We start from the raw sequence: 20,117 nt of genomic DNA on the forward strand, positions 1-20,117 counted from the left end.
CTTTTGACATCATTTGACAATTTTAATAGCTCTTTTCTCACAGTAGAGAATAAGGAATATGGACTATGAAAAGAAAAATTTTTTATAAAAAGAAAATGTGGTGGAATTTATTGTAGGTAATGCTTTTATGTCATTTTACAAGGAATAAAGACATCTAAATGGTTTTTATAAACCTCATAGATGGTTATTAAATATTTTTTTGACTTTCTAATTATGGAAAATGTTAAATAAAAAAGTAACAGAAGAATATAATAAACTGCCTCATACCCAGCTTTAACAGTTATCAATTCATGGCCCACCTACTTCCCATAGCACTCCGTTATTTTGAAACAAATCCTAAATGAATCATTCCATCTATAAATATTCAGAATGTATGTCTAAAAGATAAGAACTATTAAAAAAAAAAATTGGCTGCACATGGTGGCTCATGCCCGTAATCCCAGTGCTTTGGGAGGCCAAGGAAGGAGGACTGCTTGAGCACATGTAGTCAAGGCTGCAGTGAGCCACCATCACACCACTGCACTCCAGCCTGGGCAACAAGTGAGATCCTGTCTTGAAAGAACAAAAAGAAACAAAAAAACATTAATTATACCATTAGTATACCTACTTTTTTTTTTTTTTTTTGAAACAGAGTCTCACTCTGTTGCCCAGGCTGGAGTGCAGTGGCGCCATCTCAGCTGACTGCAACCTCTGCTGCACTGCCCCAGGTTCAAGTGATTCTTGCGTTGGGTCTCAGCCTCCCAAGTAGCTGGGAATACAAGCACCCACCACCACGCCTGGCTAATTTTTGTATTTTTAGTAGAGACAGGGTTTCGCAATGTTGGCTAGACTGGTTTCAAACTTCTGACTTCAAGTGATCCGCCTGCCTCGGCTTCCCAAAGTGCTGGGATTACAGGAGTGAGCCACAGCACCAGCCTACATTTTTTTTTTAACCTAAAAATTTAACAATAATTTTTTAATGCCATAAAATACAAGGTCAAATTTTCAAATTTCCTAAATCGTCCCATAAATTTCTTGTATTCTATTTTTTTCCATATGAGTCCAAATTAGGTCCATACATTGTGATCAGTTGTTCTGTCCAAATTTTATTTTAATGGAAATAATACAATGTATTTTAAAAATTAAACTTAGAAGTTTTAATAAATTTAGGCCGGGCGCGGTGGCTCAAGCCTGTAATCCCAGCACTTTGGGAGGCCGAGACAGGTGGATCACGAGGTCAGGAGATCGAGACCATCCTGGCTAACCCGGTGAAACCCCGTCTCTACTAAAAAATACAAAAAAATAGCCGGGCAAGATGGCGGGCGCCTGTAGTCCCAGCTACTCGGGAGGCTGAGGCAGGAGAATGGCGTGGACCCGGGAGGCGGAGCTTGCAGTAAGCTGAGATCCGGCCACTGCACTCCAGCCTGGGCAACAGCGCGAGACTCCGTCTCAAAAAAAAAAAAAAATAAATAAATAAATAAATAAATTTAAATAATTAAATCTAATATAAAAAGGGTGAATAACCAGATTAAGTTGCCCTAGCAGAGCAATGTTGATCGTGTGTACTACAAATGTATGGACATGATCAAGGTAAGCACTTAGGAGAAAAAGAGGGGAGGGTTGACTTCATTTTTGCCTTTTATCAAAACACTTCCTTCATTCACAAGTTTCAGTATGATTTTTATCAAGGAAGTCCACTAAACCATGCTAACAAAACCCTTCTGTGTTGGTTAGGTGTGGTGGCTAATGCCTGTAATAATCCCAGCACCTTGGGAGCCCAGGCAGGGGGACTGCCTGAGCCCTGGAGTTGGAGAGCAGCCTGGGCAATATAGTGAGGTCTAATATCTACAAAAAATTAAAAAATTAACCAGGTGTGGTGGCATACCTTGTAGTCCCAGCTACTTGGGAGGCTGAGGCAGGAGGATTGCTTGAGCCCAGGGGTCAAGGTTACAGTGAGTTATGATTGTACCGCTGCACTACTGCCTGGACAACAGAGTGACACACTCTGTCTCAAAAGACAAAAAAACAAAACAAAAAGCCAAAACCTTATGTGATCTCTCATTTTTTTTTTTTTTAACATTTTCACTATTTTACTTTGACCAAATACTTTCTCCGTCATTTGAAATTAACTTGAAATCGTAGGATTTCAGAGTTGGGAGCAATTATGTGGCTTCCTAATCTCAGAGAGTAGGCAGCTTTGGTATTATTGCAATATTGGTGTTTCCAGTGAGAAAGCTACCATGAGGAAGCAATCTGCTCACAGCTACAGGCTGTGTTCTAATTTGTTAACAGATACTACTATGTAAGTATGATCAGGAAAAGTTTTATTAGCACAACATGAAATAACCTTGAATTTGATCCTTTCATAAAGGTTGGTAAAGCTAATATTTCCTTTGACATGTTGAAAATACCTTGTTATACAAGTAATAAAGTAGTACATTTCATTTAAAATTTGAAACAATAAAGGTTAGAAACCTGTCATCCACAGAAGCATGCAGGAATCAACATAGTTAAAGTCAGACTTTTCACTATGCCATGACGAGATAATATAAAATTGTGTACTATCCATAAATAAAACATGCAGTGTAAAATATCTCATGGTACTCTGTTTTGGGACATTTGAAACCCCAGTTAGAAATTAACTAGAAAAAAGGTCATCTGGGCTCTATGGCTCATGCCTGTAATCCCAGCAATTTTCATAGCTGAGGCAAGCAGATTGCTTGAGCTCAGGAGTTCGAGAGCAGCCAGAGCAACATGGAAACACCCTGTCTCTACAAAAAATACAAAAATTAGCCAGGCAAGGTGGCACGTGCCTGTAGTCCCAGGTACTGGGGAGGCCGAGGCAGGAGGATCACTTGCATCTGGGAGGTCAAGGCTGTAGTCAGTGGCAATCCCGCCATTGCACTCCAGCCTGGGCCACAGAGTAAGCCTCTGTCTCAAAAAAAAAAAAAAAAAAAAAAAAAAGAAATTAAGAAGTCTTCCAATATTTGCATATCAACTTCAGATGGTGTTTCTTAGGCTTAAAAAAAAATTATCAGTGGTTCCTGCTACATCTATCGGCAGGCAACTTCTAGATAGCATTTCATTGTGGAGTAACTTTATCAATCAAAACCAAAAAATTTTAATAGAAATTCATGGCCAGGTGCAGTGGCTCATGCCTGTAATCCCAGCACTTTGGGAGGCTGAGATGGGCAGATCACCTGAGGTCGGGAGTTCAAGACCAGCCTGGCCAACATGGTGAAACCCCATCTCTACAAAAATACAAAAATTAGCCAGGCATGATGGCAAATGCCTGTAATCCCAGCTACTCAGAGGGTGGGGTGGGCGGAGATAGCAGTGAGCTCAGATTGCACCACTGCACTCCAGCCTGGGTGACAGAGTGAGACACTGTCTCAAAAAAAAAAAAAAAAAAAAAAGAAAGAAATTCATGAGTCTCAGTGCAGTCTATGTAAGTGACCCTTTACATTAAACCTAGGAATCAGAATGCCCAGTAAAACAATTTAAGATACTAGTTGAGTGTTTGATACGTGCAGGGAACTATATGGGGTGCATCTGCAAACTGCAGAATAAAGTATCAGAATGATACCAAATTAAATCATTAATACATTTAGTTTACAGGAAGTACTTAAAGTCAGTAATTTAAATATGAGAATTTTTAAGATTTAATTTTTAACTCTATGAGTCTTATAAAAAATCCACTAGAGATCGAGACCATCCTGGCTAACACAGTGAAACCCCATCTCTACTAAAAATGCAAAAAATTAGCCGGGCATGGTGGCAGGCACCTGTAGTCCCAGCTACTCGGGAGGCTGAGGCAGGAGAATGGCGTGAACCCAGGAGGTGGAGCTTGCAGTAAGCTGAGATGGTGCCACTGCACTCCAGCCTGGGCGACAGAGCAAGCCTCCGTCTCGAAAAAGAAAAATAATAATAATAATAATCCACTAGAATTTATTTGTTCCAAGCTCTACAAGATTAAGAAACAAAACCCTGTGTGGATTTTGCAAATTTAGAACATTGACAATGGTCTGACTTCAATCCTGTTTCTTTTATTGTTTAGATTGACTCCATTCATTTTCTCCCAGAGCCCCTAATGTACTAAGACTCCTTTATCTTGTATGCTGTCTGAATATTTTTCCTGATTTACCAAAATACAAAGATTCAAGCTCTTGATTATTTTAAAACAAGGCAAAAGCATGTGTCATAGTAAATATATTCCACCTGATTCAGGTAAGGCAATTACAGAGTTGATGTGTTCAGTTACTATATAAAAGTGCAGGTGTAAATCTCTGTTAATATACAGAACAGACAGAAGACCACATTGTAACACATCCATTCATCTTGCCTGGCTCACAGGGGAGAAGCAGTGTTCACATCAACAATACCTATTCATATTTTGAGAATGATGGAAATCCCACCTAAGAAATGTGACATCAACGATACCACTTTATGGCATGTTCGATAATGCAAAAAATACATGGCGATTGGAACTTTTTGATTTTACAGTCCTGTTTTTTAATCACTTGCATCTGCCCCTCTCTCCACTGTCTCAATTCATATTTGAAACGAATGGGAAAACTTTTGCAAAAGTAACACACACAAAAAAGCTTCCTCTTAACTGCAAAATAAATCATGACCAACGAATAATATCACTGTTAAAAATACTATTAACAGTATTATGGCTTTAAAAATAATAGTACTTTATTTTGATAATTAATAACATTTATTTTTCTTTTTCTCATGCTTTTTCAAAGTCTGGTGCCCCCTGTTATATTTACACTTTATTTCTTTAGTTCTTTATTGAATCACCCAGCATGTCTTTGGTTAACTTCCTCTTGTTAATACCCATGCCCCTCTTCACCTTGTCAATGCTAATTAGAACCTTAATCTGTTTTTCCAAGGTGTTAGCCAGTTAAAGGATCACTAGCAAATTTCATGAGGTTAGTCTACTGAATCACTTACTTATTAAGTAAAGTGTTAAAAAACCAATCTTACTGAACCATATCCACTTTCTCAAAGCAGCTGCCACTAAACTTGTATTTATATTTAGTGTAGTGATATAAATTTGAAGTAAGACTTTTACTAAGATGGGAATGAAAATGTCTATTTTTTTTAAGGCCAGATCAGGATAGAAACTTTAAAAATAATACAAAGTAGAATAGATTAAGGAGGCTGAAATACAGTCCTTAGAATGGACAAGAAATATTCATTAATTCCTGTAATAACGGGTTACTTTGGACAAATTCAACATTTCTCCTTTCTTAAGGATGATCTTAAAAGGGTTCGTAACCAAGAAGTTTGAATGCAAAACGAACAAAATTAAGAAATCCTGAACAGGCAGGAATAGAAGAGGAAGGAAGGCTGGTGATAGTCTAAGAGAAGACTTGTAGCAGGAGCTCCTGTAGAGCAGATGAAGACCAAGGAAAAAGCCATGTGTTTGGGGAGATAAGTGTGCATGCTTTCAAGCCCTGGCTGCTCGAAAGAAATGTCAGACACTGGCTTATGTTTCTGGTGGAGAAAAAAACAGACATGTTCTCAAGCCATGAGTGTCTTTGTTAGGACATACAATATAATAATGCTGCTCACCCATTCTGCTTGAAGAAAAAAAAAAAAATGAACTTATGTTCCTGGAAACCAAGTTCTTATGGTCTACCTGCTGTAGAATCTCCTTATAACTGGAAAGAAACCAAGAGTTGTACTGGAGACAGAGATATTGATTAAGGAGTGACTTAGAACACTTTATAAGAATAAAGACTAAGAAAAAAAAATCCACCTTGAAAAATTCATGGAACAATGCAGGCTTGAAAATGAAGTGGAAGAAGTATAGTTAGAGACAGATGAATACTGATATGGTAATGATATACTGTTAAAGTAAAAGAAATAAAGCAGCATAAAAAACAATATATGTACTATAACTGTCCTAATTACTGTTTCTAAAAATACTTTACCTGAAAAAAAAGTCTGAAAGGCTGTCAAAATATATCTAGGTATAGAATATAAATTTTATTTTGTTCTAACTACTCACATGTATTTTTTATTTATTAAAGCCAAAAGCATGTATTACTTATATAGCTATTAAAAATATATGAAAAGAACTGTCTTGGGTCAGGGACTTCTCACCACTTTGCTGGGAAGAGGAGAACGGGTTAAGGGTAACGAAGGAGGTCTTAGCTTCCATATCTACTCATTTACTAATAAGACTTCTAGTTGGAAACTCCCAACATCAGGACTGATAAAGAACTGATTTGAAAACATCTTAAAATAGGGAAATTATAACTTCAAAGTGACATATATTTATCATTACTTTGAGTGAAATGAATAATTGTACAGTGTGCCTGCTAAGCTATAGAACGTATTACTAATAAATGTCTATCCTATAGAAAATACAAAATACTGTTTTTTGGCATCTTTTAGAAAGAATAAAACATTTATATAAAAATTTCAAACTGAGGGTTATAAACTAATTTTTGAACAAAATACTGTACTTGAGTTCCCACTATTATTAACACTCAAAATACACAGCTTGAATAATTAGCGGAAATGTGGATTCAACAGGCCTAACTGGTAGCCTATATAATTACATCACATAGCTATGGTTTTGGCAGGCAAATGCACTTAAAAGCATAGGAAAAGATATGTTCAATGCATAGCTAAAAGAATGAAACATTTATACAGAACAGAAAGTTTAATCTTTCTACATATGCCTAAGATAACTCAAGGTATTTTCTAATTCTAACTTGTCTATCTGTGGTTACTATTCTATCTGTAGGTACTCCTAATAAGCAATAATACTATAAGTTTTACATTGAAGCCATTATGTAAGCTTCCTCAATTTTAAAATCTCTTTGTATATGCATTCGTCTTCATCCTTCAGTTTTCCTTTATCAGGTCAAGCACTTCTCTCCAACAATAGGCCTTTTTTCTTTTTTTAGACCAGGTCTCGCTCTGTCACCCAGGCTAGGGTACAGTGGCATGATCATGATCCTGGCTCACTGAAGCCTTGACTGCTCGTGCTCAAGTGATCCTCCACCTCAGCCTCCTGAGTAGCTGGGATTACAGGCATGTGTCACCACACCCAGCTAATTTTTTTTTTAAAAATTATCATTTATAGAGATGAGGTCTCACTTTATTGCCCAGGCTAGGTGGGCTCCCACATTCCTCCTACTTAGGCCTTCCCAAGTGCTGGGATTACAGGTATGAGCCACAAGGCTCTTAATTCTTTATCCTACTACCTTCTCACTTCATTAATGCACCCCTCCCATTTGTCTTTAATCCGCAGTTGCTTCCTCTCTCCCAAATCCTCTTTTTGGCCTATAGCATGCTCAAGGAGAGGGAGCTTTTCCTGACAGGAAGATGCTCTGGCAACTCACTAGCTCCAGCCTCCTCATTTCCAAATCCAACAGGGGTCCTCTCAGGTCATATCCTTCCATAACCTCTATGCAGCATCTCCTTACAAGGTTGTTTCTTGGTTTGTGTGGCACTGTCCTCTGAGAGTTTCTTTCCAACCCACCTCTTCTGGCTTATCCTACTTCTCTCGACCTCTTAGCACAAAACTCTGTGCTGAGCTTCCTCTCTCTACCCTACACTTTCTCTCATTCATCTGATTCACTCCTATTCTTTTAGCTTTCTATGCCAAGTCGTTAATGCCCTCAATAAATCTCTCACAAGCTGCTTTTCTCCTTTTCCATTGAGGCTGTCCTAGTTCCAGAACCTCACTACTAGTCCAAGTTCTCATTCTCAATTTCTTTCTTCCTTTAAGTCATTCTACAAACTATTGATGGAGTAATCTTTCAAAGGCTCTGATTGCATCAGTCTTTTCTATTCAGATATCTTAAATGGTTCCTCACTACCTACTGTTCAAAGTTCAAACCTCTTGTTATGTGGCTCTAAGGCTTTTGATTTGCCACTATCCCTGAGTATCCTACATTTTGTTCACAATGTCTGAACTAGGCCAAAAAATACATTACGTCCACCACACCTGCTGAAACGGTATCCAGCATTCAAGACTCAGTTCAAACTCCATCTCCATGTTACCCCATCTCCCTAGTACGGAAGTAATCTCTTTCTTCTTCATGTATAGAAAGTACCTGACAACTTCTTGTTGACCTTGATGTCATTCTGTCTTGCTTTTAAAGGACATGGACCTTTCTTAATTCCATTAATTGAACACAACTTGCATCAGGATTCTTATTTGCTTTCCATACTGCCTTCAATGGAGGAGGAAGTGTTAAACACAGACTGTTCATCTGGAATTAAAGACTACTTGTCCAGCATCTGAGCTGAAGTCTGCTTCTGCCTTATTTCTGAAGAAGAGATATGGGATAACAAATTAGCTAAATACACAATATTATGTGCGTTTTTGTGAGGGGTGGAGGAGGGATAAGTGCTGAATAAATGACTCAAATAATTTCTTTTTTTTTTTTTTAGAATAGGTCTCACTCTTGTCGCCCAGGCTGGAGTGCAGTGGTGCGTTCTCGGCTCACTGCAACCTCTGCCTCCCAGGTTCAAGCAATTCTCCTGCCTCAGGCTCTCAAGCAGCTAGGATTACAGGTGCTCACCACCACACTCAGCTAATTTTTGTATTTTTAGTAGAGTCGGGGTTTCACCATGTTGCCCAGGCTGGTCTCAAACTCCTCACCTCAGGTGACCGCCCGCCTTGGCCTCCCAAAGTGCTGGGATTACAGGCATGAGCCACTACACTGGCTGATTCAAATCATGTCAAAGCATTTTTATTTTAGTTATTTTACAAAAAGTAATTATGAGCAATTCCACTGTAGGTATATACCCAAGAGAATGGAAAAATACATTGATGTAAAAACTTGTATATTTACAGTCAAAGAAGCATTATTAATAGCCAAAAAGTGGAAGCAATCAAAATATCCATCAACTCTTGAATAATCAGAATGTAGCATACAGATATAATGAAATATTATTTGGCCATAAAAAAGAATCATCCGCCCGGCGCGGTGGCTCAAGCCTGTAATCCCAGCACTTTGGGAGGCCGAGACGGGCGGATCACGAGGTCAGGAGATCAAGACCATCCTGGCTAACACGGTGAAACTCCGTCTCTACTAAAAAATACAAAAAACTAGCCAGGCGAGGTGGCGGGCGTCTGTAGTCCCAGCTACTCGGGAGGCTGAGACAGGAGAACGGCGTAAACCCGGGAGGCGGAGCTTGCAGTGAGCTGAGATCCGGCTACTGCACTCCAGCCTGGGCGACAGAGCCAGACTCCGTCTCAAAAAAAAAAAAAAAAAAAGGAATCATCACTGATGTACGCTACAATGTGGATGAATCTTGAAACATTATGCTAAGTGAAGATGTCAGACACAAAAAGACACGTATTGTCTTGTTCCATTTATACAAAATATCCAGAGTAGGCAAATCCATAGAGACACAAAGTAAATTAGTGCTTACCAGGGGTTGGGGATAACTGCGAGTGGCTGCTAACAGGTACAAAATTCTTTTTGGTATAATGAAAATGTTCTAGAGTTAGATAGTGGTGAAGGTTGTAATAACATCACAAATACACTAAAAATATGAATTTTATACTTTAAAAAGGTAAGTTTTATACTATACAATTTTATCTAAAAAAAAAAAAAAACAACAAAAACAAAACAAAAAAAACACAGTTATGAGTTTCACCCCCCAAATGACAGCTTCAATTTGTGGTGTAATGGAAAAGAGCTCTGACCTTTTCAATCAGCAAATCTAGGTTTAAGCCAAATCTGCCACTTAACTCTCTTACTTAACTGTGGCATCTTTAAGATGCGGCTAAACTTCTCTGAGCCTTCATAACCTCATCTATAAAGTGAGGATATAATGCCTTACAAAGTCACTGTGAGACTCACAATATAACATAAAATTATTATTTCAGATGAACAAAACCTTATAGTTATTTCGTATGCCTACAATGATTTTTTTAAAATCCTAAACTGTATTGAATAGCCCGTAACTTCACTGAATAGTCCACAACTTTTTATTGTTGCTATGTTATCTAACCAGCTTTTTTATTGTCATATATGAATGACATCTTGGGGCTACGTAGCACTTATCCTGTAGGCACTAATAGAACAGTAGAGAGTTATTTAATTCTAATCTTCACAATGAAAGGTAGCATGGCACAACAGTTATAAACACAGGCATAGAACTGAGTTTAAGTCCAGGTTCTGCCACAGATCTTGAACAAACCACTTAACCTCTCTGAACATTGGTATACATCCCTGTAAAGTCTATGTAAGAATATGTGTGTGAATCTACAAAAATATCCATTATAGAGGTTCGTCGAGATACTCATTATATAAAGCATATATTGTAATACCTAGCACCTAACAAGCACTCATTCAGTAATTGTTATTGCTGTTGTCCATCCCGTGGAGCAACAAGTTTAAATGACTGGTCTTCAGCTACAAGACAAATTTGAGGCCAGGCATGGTGACTCATGCCTGTAATCCCAGCACTTTGGGAGGCTGAGGAGGGTGGATCACCTGAGGTCAGGAGTTCGAGACCAGCTTGGCCAACATGGTGAAACTCTGTCTCTACTAAAAATACAAAAAATTAGCTGGGTATGGTGGTGGGCACCTGTAATCCCAGTTACTTGGGAGGCTGAGGCAGGAGAATCGCTTGAACTTGGGAGGTGGAGGTTGCAGTGAGCCGAGGTCATGCCATTGTACTCCAGCCTGAGCAACAAGACCAAAACTCCATCTTAAAAAAAAAAAAAAGGCCGGGCGTGGTGGCTCACGCCTATAATCCCAGCACTTTGGGAGGCCGAGGTGGGCGGATCACTTGAGGTCAGGAGTTCGAGATCAGCCTGGTCAACATGGTGAAACTCCGTTTCTACTAAAAATACAAAAATTGACCGGGTGTGGTGGCACATGCCTGTAATCACAGCTACTTGGGAGGCTGAGGCACGAGAATCGCTTGAACCCGGGAGGTGGAGGCTGCAGTGAACTGAGATCGCACCATTGCACTCCAGTCTAGGTGACAGAGTGAAATTCTGTCTCAAGAAAAGAAATTAAAAAAAAAAAAAAAAAGGAAATCTGAGGCATAACTAGGAATAGAGAAGTAGTTTGTATACTTGTTTAGGTAACTGGAACGGGATGATTCAGTGCCCTTCCTTTGTGTTTTTCTAGTATCATATAGGTCTCTGCAGCATTGCTGTACCTAAATAGTTCAATTGTTTCCTTATTAGTTAAGGAAGAAACATAGTCCTACTCAGCACTAGTCCAAGGCCTGACCCGAGTAGATGCTCAGCAAATATTTACTGAGTAAATAAATGGACAGAGAGTATGGTGTTACTGGCTGCATCTACAGCCAAGCATCAAAACAAATTCAAAGCATTAACTAGACATTTTCAAATATCCATACTCTTACATATATAAAACATTTTACATTTTAAAAGTTTTCATTTAGGTGTCCTATAAGCTCCTTGGCATTAATACAAAGCAAAGTATATATTATTTTAAAAGATAGGAGACTGATTATAACACCCAATTGAAGTAATAAGTATTCCTATCTTTAAGCATCTGAATATATACTTCATCTTGCCTAAGAGAATTCCCTAATAGTTTTTGCAGGGCACACCTTCACAGAGCCTCACCTTATAACATAGTAGGCACTTAATTGTACTTAGGTTACTTGAAGAATTGGGTAAAAATGCTTCTTGGTTGTGTAAAATTAAATGATTATATTTAATCTATAGTTAAAGATGGAAAGCTGTTAATATCAAAACTATACCTCTCCAATGGCAACTGGCTATATCACTTTAATCCCAGCACTTTGGGAGGTCAAGGCAGGTGGATCACAAGGTCAGGTGTTTGAGACCAGCCTGAGCAACATGGTGAAACCCCGTCTCTACTAAAAATACAAAGTGGTGGCGTGCGCCTGTAATCCCAGCTACTCAAGAGGCCGAGGCAGGGAGAATCACTTGATCCCGAGAGGCAGAGGTTGCAGTGAGCCTCTGCAGATTGCGTCACTGCACTCTAGCCTGGGTAACAGAGCGAGACTCTGTCTCAAAAAAAAAAAAAAAAAAAAAAAAAATATATATATATATATATATATACACACACACAAATATATGTGTGTATGTGTATCTGTATAGATACACACACATATATAGTTTCTCAAAAAGAAAAGCAAACATATCAATCTGTAACCAATTACAAAACTGTCTTCATTTGTCTCACATTTTTCTGTAAATGAGGTGACAGACTGGATGCAAATAGGAAAAATATTCAGGTTACCTTCAACATTACTATATTATTACTATATTACTAGGGTTACTGATTTGATTTGATTTATTTTTATTTTATTTAATTTTTGAGACAGAGTCTCGCTCTGTTGCCCAGGCTGAAGTGTTGTGGCACGATCTCAGCTCACTGCAACTTCCACCACCGGGGTTCAAGCAATTCTCCTGCCTCAGCCTCCCAAGTAGCTGGGATTACAGGCGTGCGCCACTATGCCTAGCTAGTTTTGTATTTTTAGTAGAAAAAAGATTTCACCATGTTGGCCAGGCTGGTCTCGAACTCCTTACCTCAGGTGATCCATCTACCTCAACCTCCCAAAGTGCTGGGATTACAGGAGGGAGCCACCATGCCTGGCCTGAGTTGACTTTAGATAAGCATGATGAAATACATTTACTATTTGTTCTTTCTCTTCAAAATCAGTTTCCTCCGCATTATGCTAGGAACTGTGAAAGATTTAGCTAAAAGATAGTGTTTGTATTCAAAATGTTTACATTAGTGAAGGTACAAGTGTGTGTGATATAAGACACTACACACATTTTTGTTCATTGGTTTGCCAAATTAAAAGTCACCTGAGAATTTGCAGGAAAATAGTAGGAGTAGGAAAAGCATCCAACAGGAAGTACACTTTACACAGGATCTTGAAGGAATGGTAAAATCTGAGTAGGCAGCGAGAAGCTCCAAGCAAGGGCTTTTTCGGTGAAGTAAAAGGCACAGACTTGAATGAGTTTGGTGTGTTTGAGAGACTGACTTCAACAGAACAGAAAGAATAGGCCCAAGATCATAGGAAATGAAGCTGGATAAACAGTGTACAGGCAAATTAGAAAGGGTGTTGGAAGTCAAGCAGAAGTTAGATTTAACATAGTGGAAAACAGGGAACCACTGAAGCTCTCTGAAAAGGGAGTGACATGCTAGAAGTAGCATTTAAAGATTCATCATGATGAGTTGGAAAAAAGAGACTGAAATGAAAGCAGGCCACTGTGGTAGTCCAGGAATGAGGCAACAAGGGTCTGAACAGGATAGGTGCAGAGGTACAGTGCATTTTAGCAGCAATGTAATGAGCCTTGAGACTATAATGTTAGGAATTCTCAGAAACAAGGAAAAACATGGAATGATCCAGGAGTTGGCTAGGAGACAAAGGGGTTACACCACAGATTAACGCCCTGAAATTTTAAACACTAGAAGTATATTCACAACGGCTAAACATTTTTTTTTCAAGTATCCTATAAGGAGTTTCCCTGTTTGGTTTAGTGAATTTACTGCGGGTGTCCCCTAAATTTCACATCTGTTTTGCTAACACGTCCCCACGAAAATCTGCTTCTGTAAGAATTAGTTTTAATATTTTCAATACATCAACAAAGTTAACCCATTACAAGATATGAACCCTAGAGTCTCAGATGGTGAGAAGAGAAAACATTCTTTATATAGTAGTTGCCCTTACGTGTGGGGAATATGTTCTAGAACACCCAGTGGATTTATGAAACCATAGATAGTACAGAACTCTATATATACTATTTCCTTTCCTATACATACATAACTACAATGAAGCTTAATTTATAAATTAGCCACAATGCTCTTGCACTTTGGGGCCATTATTAAGTAAAATCAGGGTTACTTGAACAGAAGCACTGAGGTACCACAACAGTCAATCTGATAACCAAGACAACCAGCTACTAAGTGACGAACAGGCAGGTAGCATCTACAGTGTGGATAGGCTGGACAAAGGGATAATTCATTTCCCTGGCTAGAAGGAGTAGGTCAGCAGGAGATTTCATCGCACTACTCAAAAGGGTAAGCAATTTAAAACTCATGAATGGGGCCAGGCACAGTGGCTCACACCTGTAATCCCAGCACTTTGGGAGGCCAGGGTCAGAGGATCGCTTGAGGCCAGCCTGGGCAACATAACAAGACCCCATGATATGGTTTGGCGGTGTCCCTACCCAAATCTCATCTTGAATTGTAGCTCCCACAATTCTCAAGCATTGTAGGAGGAACTCAGTGGGAGGTGAGTGAATCATGGGGGTGGGTCTTTCCTGTGCTGTTCTCATGAGATCTGATGGTTTTATCAGGGGAAGTTTCTCCGCACAAGCTCTCTTTTCTGCCTGCTGCTGTCCATGTAAGACGTGACTTGCTCCTCCTTGCCTTCCGCCATGATTGTGAGGCCTCCCCAGCCATATGGAACTGTAAGTCCATTAAACCTCTTTCCTGTATAAATTACCCAGCCTCAGATATGTCTTTATTAGCAGCATGAAAACAGACTAATACACCCTGTCTCTATAATTTTTTTTTTTTTTAAATTAGCTATCTGGGAGGTTGAGGCAGGAGGGCCCCTTGAGTCCAGGAGTTTGAGTCTGAGGCTGCAGTGAGCTACGATCGCACCACTGCACTCCAGCGTAGGTGGCAAAGTGAGACTCTGTCTCAAAATAATAAATAAAAATAAAATACAACTCATGAATAGTTTATTTCTGCAATTTTCCACTTTAGTATTTTCAGACCACAGTTCACCATGAGTAATTAAAACCACAGAAAGCAAGACTGAGGATAAGAGGGGACTATTGTCTTCAAATATACATGTAAATATCCATGTTCTATTGTCACCAAAAGAAAAAAAATTTTTTTAGCTGATCTAAAATCTTAAGACACAGTCCTAACTTTATCTGAGGGGTGCACTCAGAAGAAAACAAACACACTCTACTGAGAAAATAACATTTTACGAAATCAACACTTCTCCATGTTGTTTCCTGAGTTGTTCCATCAAATTGGTAGGAAATTATCTCACTGGAAACAAAATGAAAAATGTCACTAAAGTGAAATTTGTCAGAGTACATAATGATTTTGATGAATAATTATTAAATCTACAGTCAATCCCTGCCTCCTTCTTCTGGTACTTTCTAAATGCTTCTATTATTATAATGTTGATTTTCTTATCTATACATAATGTCATGTGTTGTTATATCTCTTTCCATGATCATTTTCTGGTGAAGTTATGAATGAGAACTGAAATATCCAAAAATGGCAAAAATAAGCATAACTATTGTTGCACACTGAGCTCCTCCTTTACAGTGTGTGGCCAAAATTATGCTTTTCATACATTATTTCATTTAATCCTCACAACAATCCTGTGAGGTAGGTACTATAATTATATCCATTTTACAGAAGAAACTGAGGTTTCGGGGAGGTTAAGGGATTTGTGCAAAGTCACAAAGCTAGTAGGTGGCAGACATGTTTATCTGCCACACTCTTATTAAACATTAAACTACCCTGCCAATCCCAAACCTATGTGACAGAAACCGAAAGTAAGAAATATAAGAAACCTGGACATGCTGCTGATTGTGTAAAAGGATTAGGGAAGGGCATCAATTCTAATTGTGAGATACAAATGATAGATTCCTTGACTCACTTCCAACCTTTCCTTGAACTGAAAGCATGGCATTCCATGCCTGAAGGAGAATGGGACACTACTATGCACTGGGAATTTAACTGTCCCCCTCCCTCTTTTAGTAGGATAACTTGCATTACTATTTGATGGTGTTGACAGGTTGAGATGGAGTCCCGCTCTGTCGCCCAGGCTGGAGTACCGTGGCTCGATCTCGGCTCACTGCAACCTCCACCTCCCGGGTTCAAGTGATTCTCATGCCTCAGCCTTCTGAGTAACTGGGATTACAGACTTACACTACCACACCCAGCTAATTTTTGTATTTTCAGTAGAGACGGGGCTTCACCATGTTGGCCAGGGTGGTCTCAAACTCCTGGTCTCAAGTGATACGCCCATCTCGGCCTCCCAAAGTGCTGGGATTACAGGCGTCAGCAACCACGCCTGGCCTCAATTTGGTCACATTTTAAAAAATGCTATGGCCATGTGCAGTGGCTCACACCTGTAATCCCAGAGCTTTGGGAGGCAGAGGCAGGAGGATCTCTTGAGGCCAGGATTTTGAGACCAGCCTAGGCAACACAGCAAGACTCCCTCTTTACAAAAAAAAAGAAACTTTAAAAAATTAGCCAGGCATGGTGGCACATGCCTGCAGTCTTGGCTACTGAGGAGGTTGAGGCAGGAGGATTACTTGAGCTCAGGAGTTCAAGGCTGAAGTGAGCTATGACTGTGCTGCTGCACTCCAACCTGGATGACAGAGTGAGACTGTCTCAAATAAAATAAATAAATAAGCAAGCTACTACTTAGATCAGCCAGTTTAAGACTAACTAGGTTGGTGACATAAAAATGATTTCTTAATAGAATATCCAGTGACCCGAGCAACTTGTGTAACTCCTACCAGTGAAACTAACCTTTAAAAAATGTTCTTAGTACATGAAATGTATTCATAAGATACTTCTAAAAATAACTCCCCACTGTAATTCCCTCCTTATGCATCTGGGCAGAGATGTCATATTTCCTTCACAAAGCTTCCTTTTATGTTGCAACAGTAAGAATCTCAATTTCAAGCTAAACCAGAACAATCGAGAACTATCAACTTTTTCATAAGACATGATTATCTGTATTAGGATGCTATATTTTATATAAATTGTCCACATGTGATGGGACATCCTTACATTTTAACTCAGAACTATTTTTAACTAGAAAATAAAGCAGTTGTAGTTTTAAATTCTGTCATCCTTCCCCCGTCTTTTTTTCTGCTAACACGTGGCTTTCCACAAAAGGGTCAGTGTGATCTCTGCAGATCAGATATAAGGAATATGGCCACGATAAACTATAGAAGGTTAAGCACATTTTAAGTAATTCAGGAGTTTAAAACTTGTCATCTGTGTATAAAACAAGCAAACCGTTATAAGTGGTTAAATAAACATGTACAAATTAATAGGATGCAGTCTGTAACTTCTACTTTTTCCTTCAACGAGTGTCATTTTGGCAGGCAGCCATATAATCTGCAATAATCTGTCATCATGAAGCACCACCCACTTCCTCTGCTTCACCCCCATCCAGGCTATGACTGGGATATTTCTGGACTGCTAATGTAACATTCAGACAATCATAAAAGGCCTCTCTATGAAAGCTGAAATTTACATAATTTGTACTTTTAAGTTTTAAACATTCATAAATCTTAAGGAAAAAGCACATGCTATATGACATCACATTTTAAAGATCATCTGACACTTAAAATTTCCTTTCTCATACATTAGAAAGAATATCGCCCCCATTAGTAATATCTACTGCAATGCTTCTTAAATGAAAACATCCTACGTATAATTATAAGACTTAATTTACACATTTAACCTGCACAGTATTATGAGTTTGGATATCACAGTCACATGTTAGCCTATGCATTTCATTTAAACCTCATTCCAAGAGACTAGTGAAGTTGGTAAAGAAATTATTAAGGTAGCTTTCCTGATTTATAACATATTTTGCATTAACTTTTTAACATACAAATGATGACATGTCAAAAAAAAAGTATCTGTTTTCCTACTTTAACTAAATTCATTTTATGGGACTATAGTAGTCATATAAATTGTTAATAACCTAATGGCCAACATGTTTTATTTTTATACTTTAATAAGTAGCTAACCCTATGTATTAAATTGATTTTAAAAGTTACAAAACAAAATAAATGTGACCAAACCCTCTGACTTTTCTGTCTCTAAATTTGGTATTACATTCAAGAAACTGCTCTGCTTTCTATACTATTTTCCCTTTCTGTGAATGAAGAAAAACAGGAGGCAGGCTTGTTACTTTTAAAGACCTCTAGGATGAATAGTTTGCCACTTTGAGTAGCTTGATTGTGAAATATTGTTGTAAAGTAATAATATCATCCATTAGCATAAACTGCATCCATTTAAGATGACCTTTAACATATTTCAAGTTTTTTGTTTAAAAGACTCTTCTGACAAAATTCTGCTATTTTATTTGATGCTCAGCATTTACCTTGCTTAATCAGAAGAAAAAAATTAAATCTTTTCTGAAAAAATTACCACTTTTATTTGTAGAATATCAAGCTACAAATTAAATAGAGCACATGAATCCAATGACTTTTGAGGTTGATTACTCTCAGCTGGATTTTGAGCTAAGGCCATAAATATTTCACATGAACTTCAACAGAGTTTACTCATTTTTTAACAGTGTTTAGACACAAACCATAGTTATAATAAAACATTAAATGTAAAATAAAATACCAATGACACTTACTCACAGTAGATCTCAAATGCATGTCCTATATTTCCAGTTCAACATTTAAGACTTTAAAAATTCTATATTTAGCTACAACAATCAATACGATTTCCCCAGAGATGGCTTCATTTAAAAAACTGCCTCTTCCTCACAGGAAAAACTGAACTTAAGTTATAAGAACACCGCAGGCTATCAGCACCTTCATCCCGAGAAAGGAAGTTATTACAGACACTTAGTTTTATAAGTGAGGCTTAAAGAGAGTACTTCCTGGTCAGACAGCTAACGTCAACAGCAATTTATACAGCTTCGCATTTAGACATTTTAGAAAGAACTCTCTAAAAATTTTTCCAGAATTTCCCCCCAGTACCTACAAAAGAGGAAAACTTGCTCAAGCTAATCTTATGTAAAAAATCTATGAAAGTCTATCAATGCTCACCGTTATGGTATCAAGTAGATATCAGAACTGGTTACTATTATTGATAATTATATCAGCTTAAGTTTTAATTATTTTACAACTTAGGCACCCTCCACTCTCCCTGCATACCAGAGTAAGGTTTCATGGAATACAATATTAGAAAGAAAAGAACCAATTTATTTACAGGAGGACAACTCACCATTTCTTGATAATGAAGAAAAGGCAACCATTCTCATTTTAATTTGCAAATTGAAAGTTAATTCTCTTTTAAACTTATGTATTAAAAAATCGTCAACAAACTTTGTACAATACTAAAAAGGAACTGCAGATAAAAACAGCGTGACCTGGGTGCCACACATTACTATGAGTATTGCAAGCTGAAGTATTTCCTGTTACAACGCCCATTGGTTCCCACAGGTGCAAGTGCCTATGGGTGGCGGCAATTCACCCCTCCTTTTGTAAGAGATCCACTAAAGGAGAGTTAAGATTGGCACAAGCAATGCTAGGAACTATTCGAACAGAACTACCTTGGGCTAATACCGAGAGACACCCAAACTAGGCTGATTGTGAATTGATGATTACCTAATTCAAAAAAGCTGGAGAAAATTGATTTCAATACTTTCGTTATTTTTCTAAGATGCACGATTATTAAGAATGCATGGGGCTGGACGCAGTGGCTCAAGCCTGTAATCCCAGCACTTTGGGAGGCCGAGGCAGGCAGATCACTTGAGGTCAGGAGTTTGACACCAGCCTGGCCAACACGGTGAAACCCCATCTTTACTAAAAATACAAAAATGGCTGGGCATGGTGGCAGGCGCCTGTAATCCCAGGTACTCGGGAGGCTGAGGTAGGAGAATCACTTGAACCCGGGAGGTGGAGGCTGCAGTGAGCCAGGATCGCACCACTGCACTCCAGCCTGGGTGACAGAGCTACACTCTGTCTCACAAAAAAAAAATTATGTGATTTTATTCAACAAATATTTACTAATTGGCTTCTATGTGCAGGGTACTGTTCTAGGCACTAGGTAGGAATACAATAATGAACAAAATAAAGTCCCTGTGGTCATCCATATACTATCTAGTGAACTTCTGAGGATTTTATATATAATGAGGAAACTTCCACAAAGGCAGAGATTAAGAAATTTGTATGGAAATTTGGAAACTCAATTGTAGTTAGCGTAGTTACTAACAAGCATTGTAATAAGTGGTCACCACTTTAAACCTAAACAGAACTTTTCCAGAAACTGTCACACAAAAGTAGCATTCTTTATGTTTTAATTGTTTTTAAAAGAGCATGTTGGAGGTAAAAGCATATATTGCAGCAGGGAAAAGGAAAAACTTCTCACTATGAGTCATCAGTGACTAAGTTC

General features: G+C 38.4%; 1 protein-coding gene across 4 annotated transcripts in view; it reads right to left on the bottom strand.

Annotated features, from left to right (window-relative positions):
• Positions 1–20,117, bottom strand: part of TAOK3 (TAO kinase 3) — a 229,518-nt gene that overhangs the window by 197,403 nt on the left and 11,998 nt on the right. The window contains exon 1 of one of the 4 annotated variants that reach the window (XM_021923010.2): positions 18,948–19,451. The exons of 2 other annotated variants lie outside the window; for them this stretch is intronic. The gene's annotated coding sequence lies outside the window, so the exon portion shown is untranslated. Of the gene's footprint in view, positions 1–18,351; positions 18,904–18,947; positions 19,452–20,117 lie in introns of those variants that run through there. One more of the 4 variants, XM_021923011.2, reaches the window with a different exon arrangement.

The sequence above is a fragment of the Papio anubis genome, chromosome 9 (genome assembly GCF_008728515.1).
Source record: "Papio anubis isolate 15944 chromosome 9, Panubis1.0, whole genome shotgun sequence".
In the NCBI taxonomy this organism is placed as follows: domain Eukaryota; kingdom Metazoa; phylum Chordata; class Mammalia; order Primates; family Cercopithecidae; genus Papio; species Papio anubis.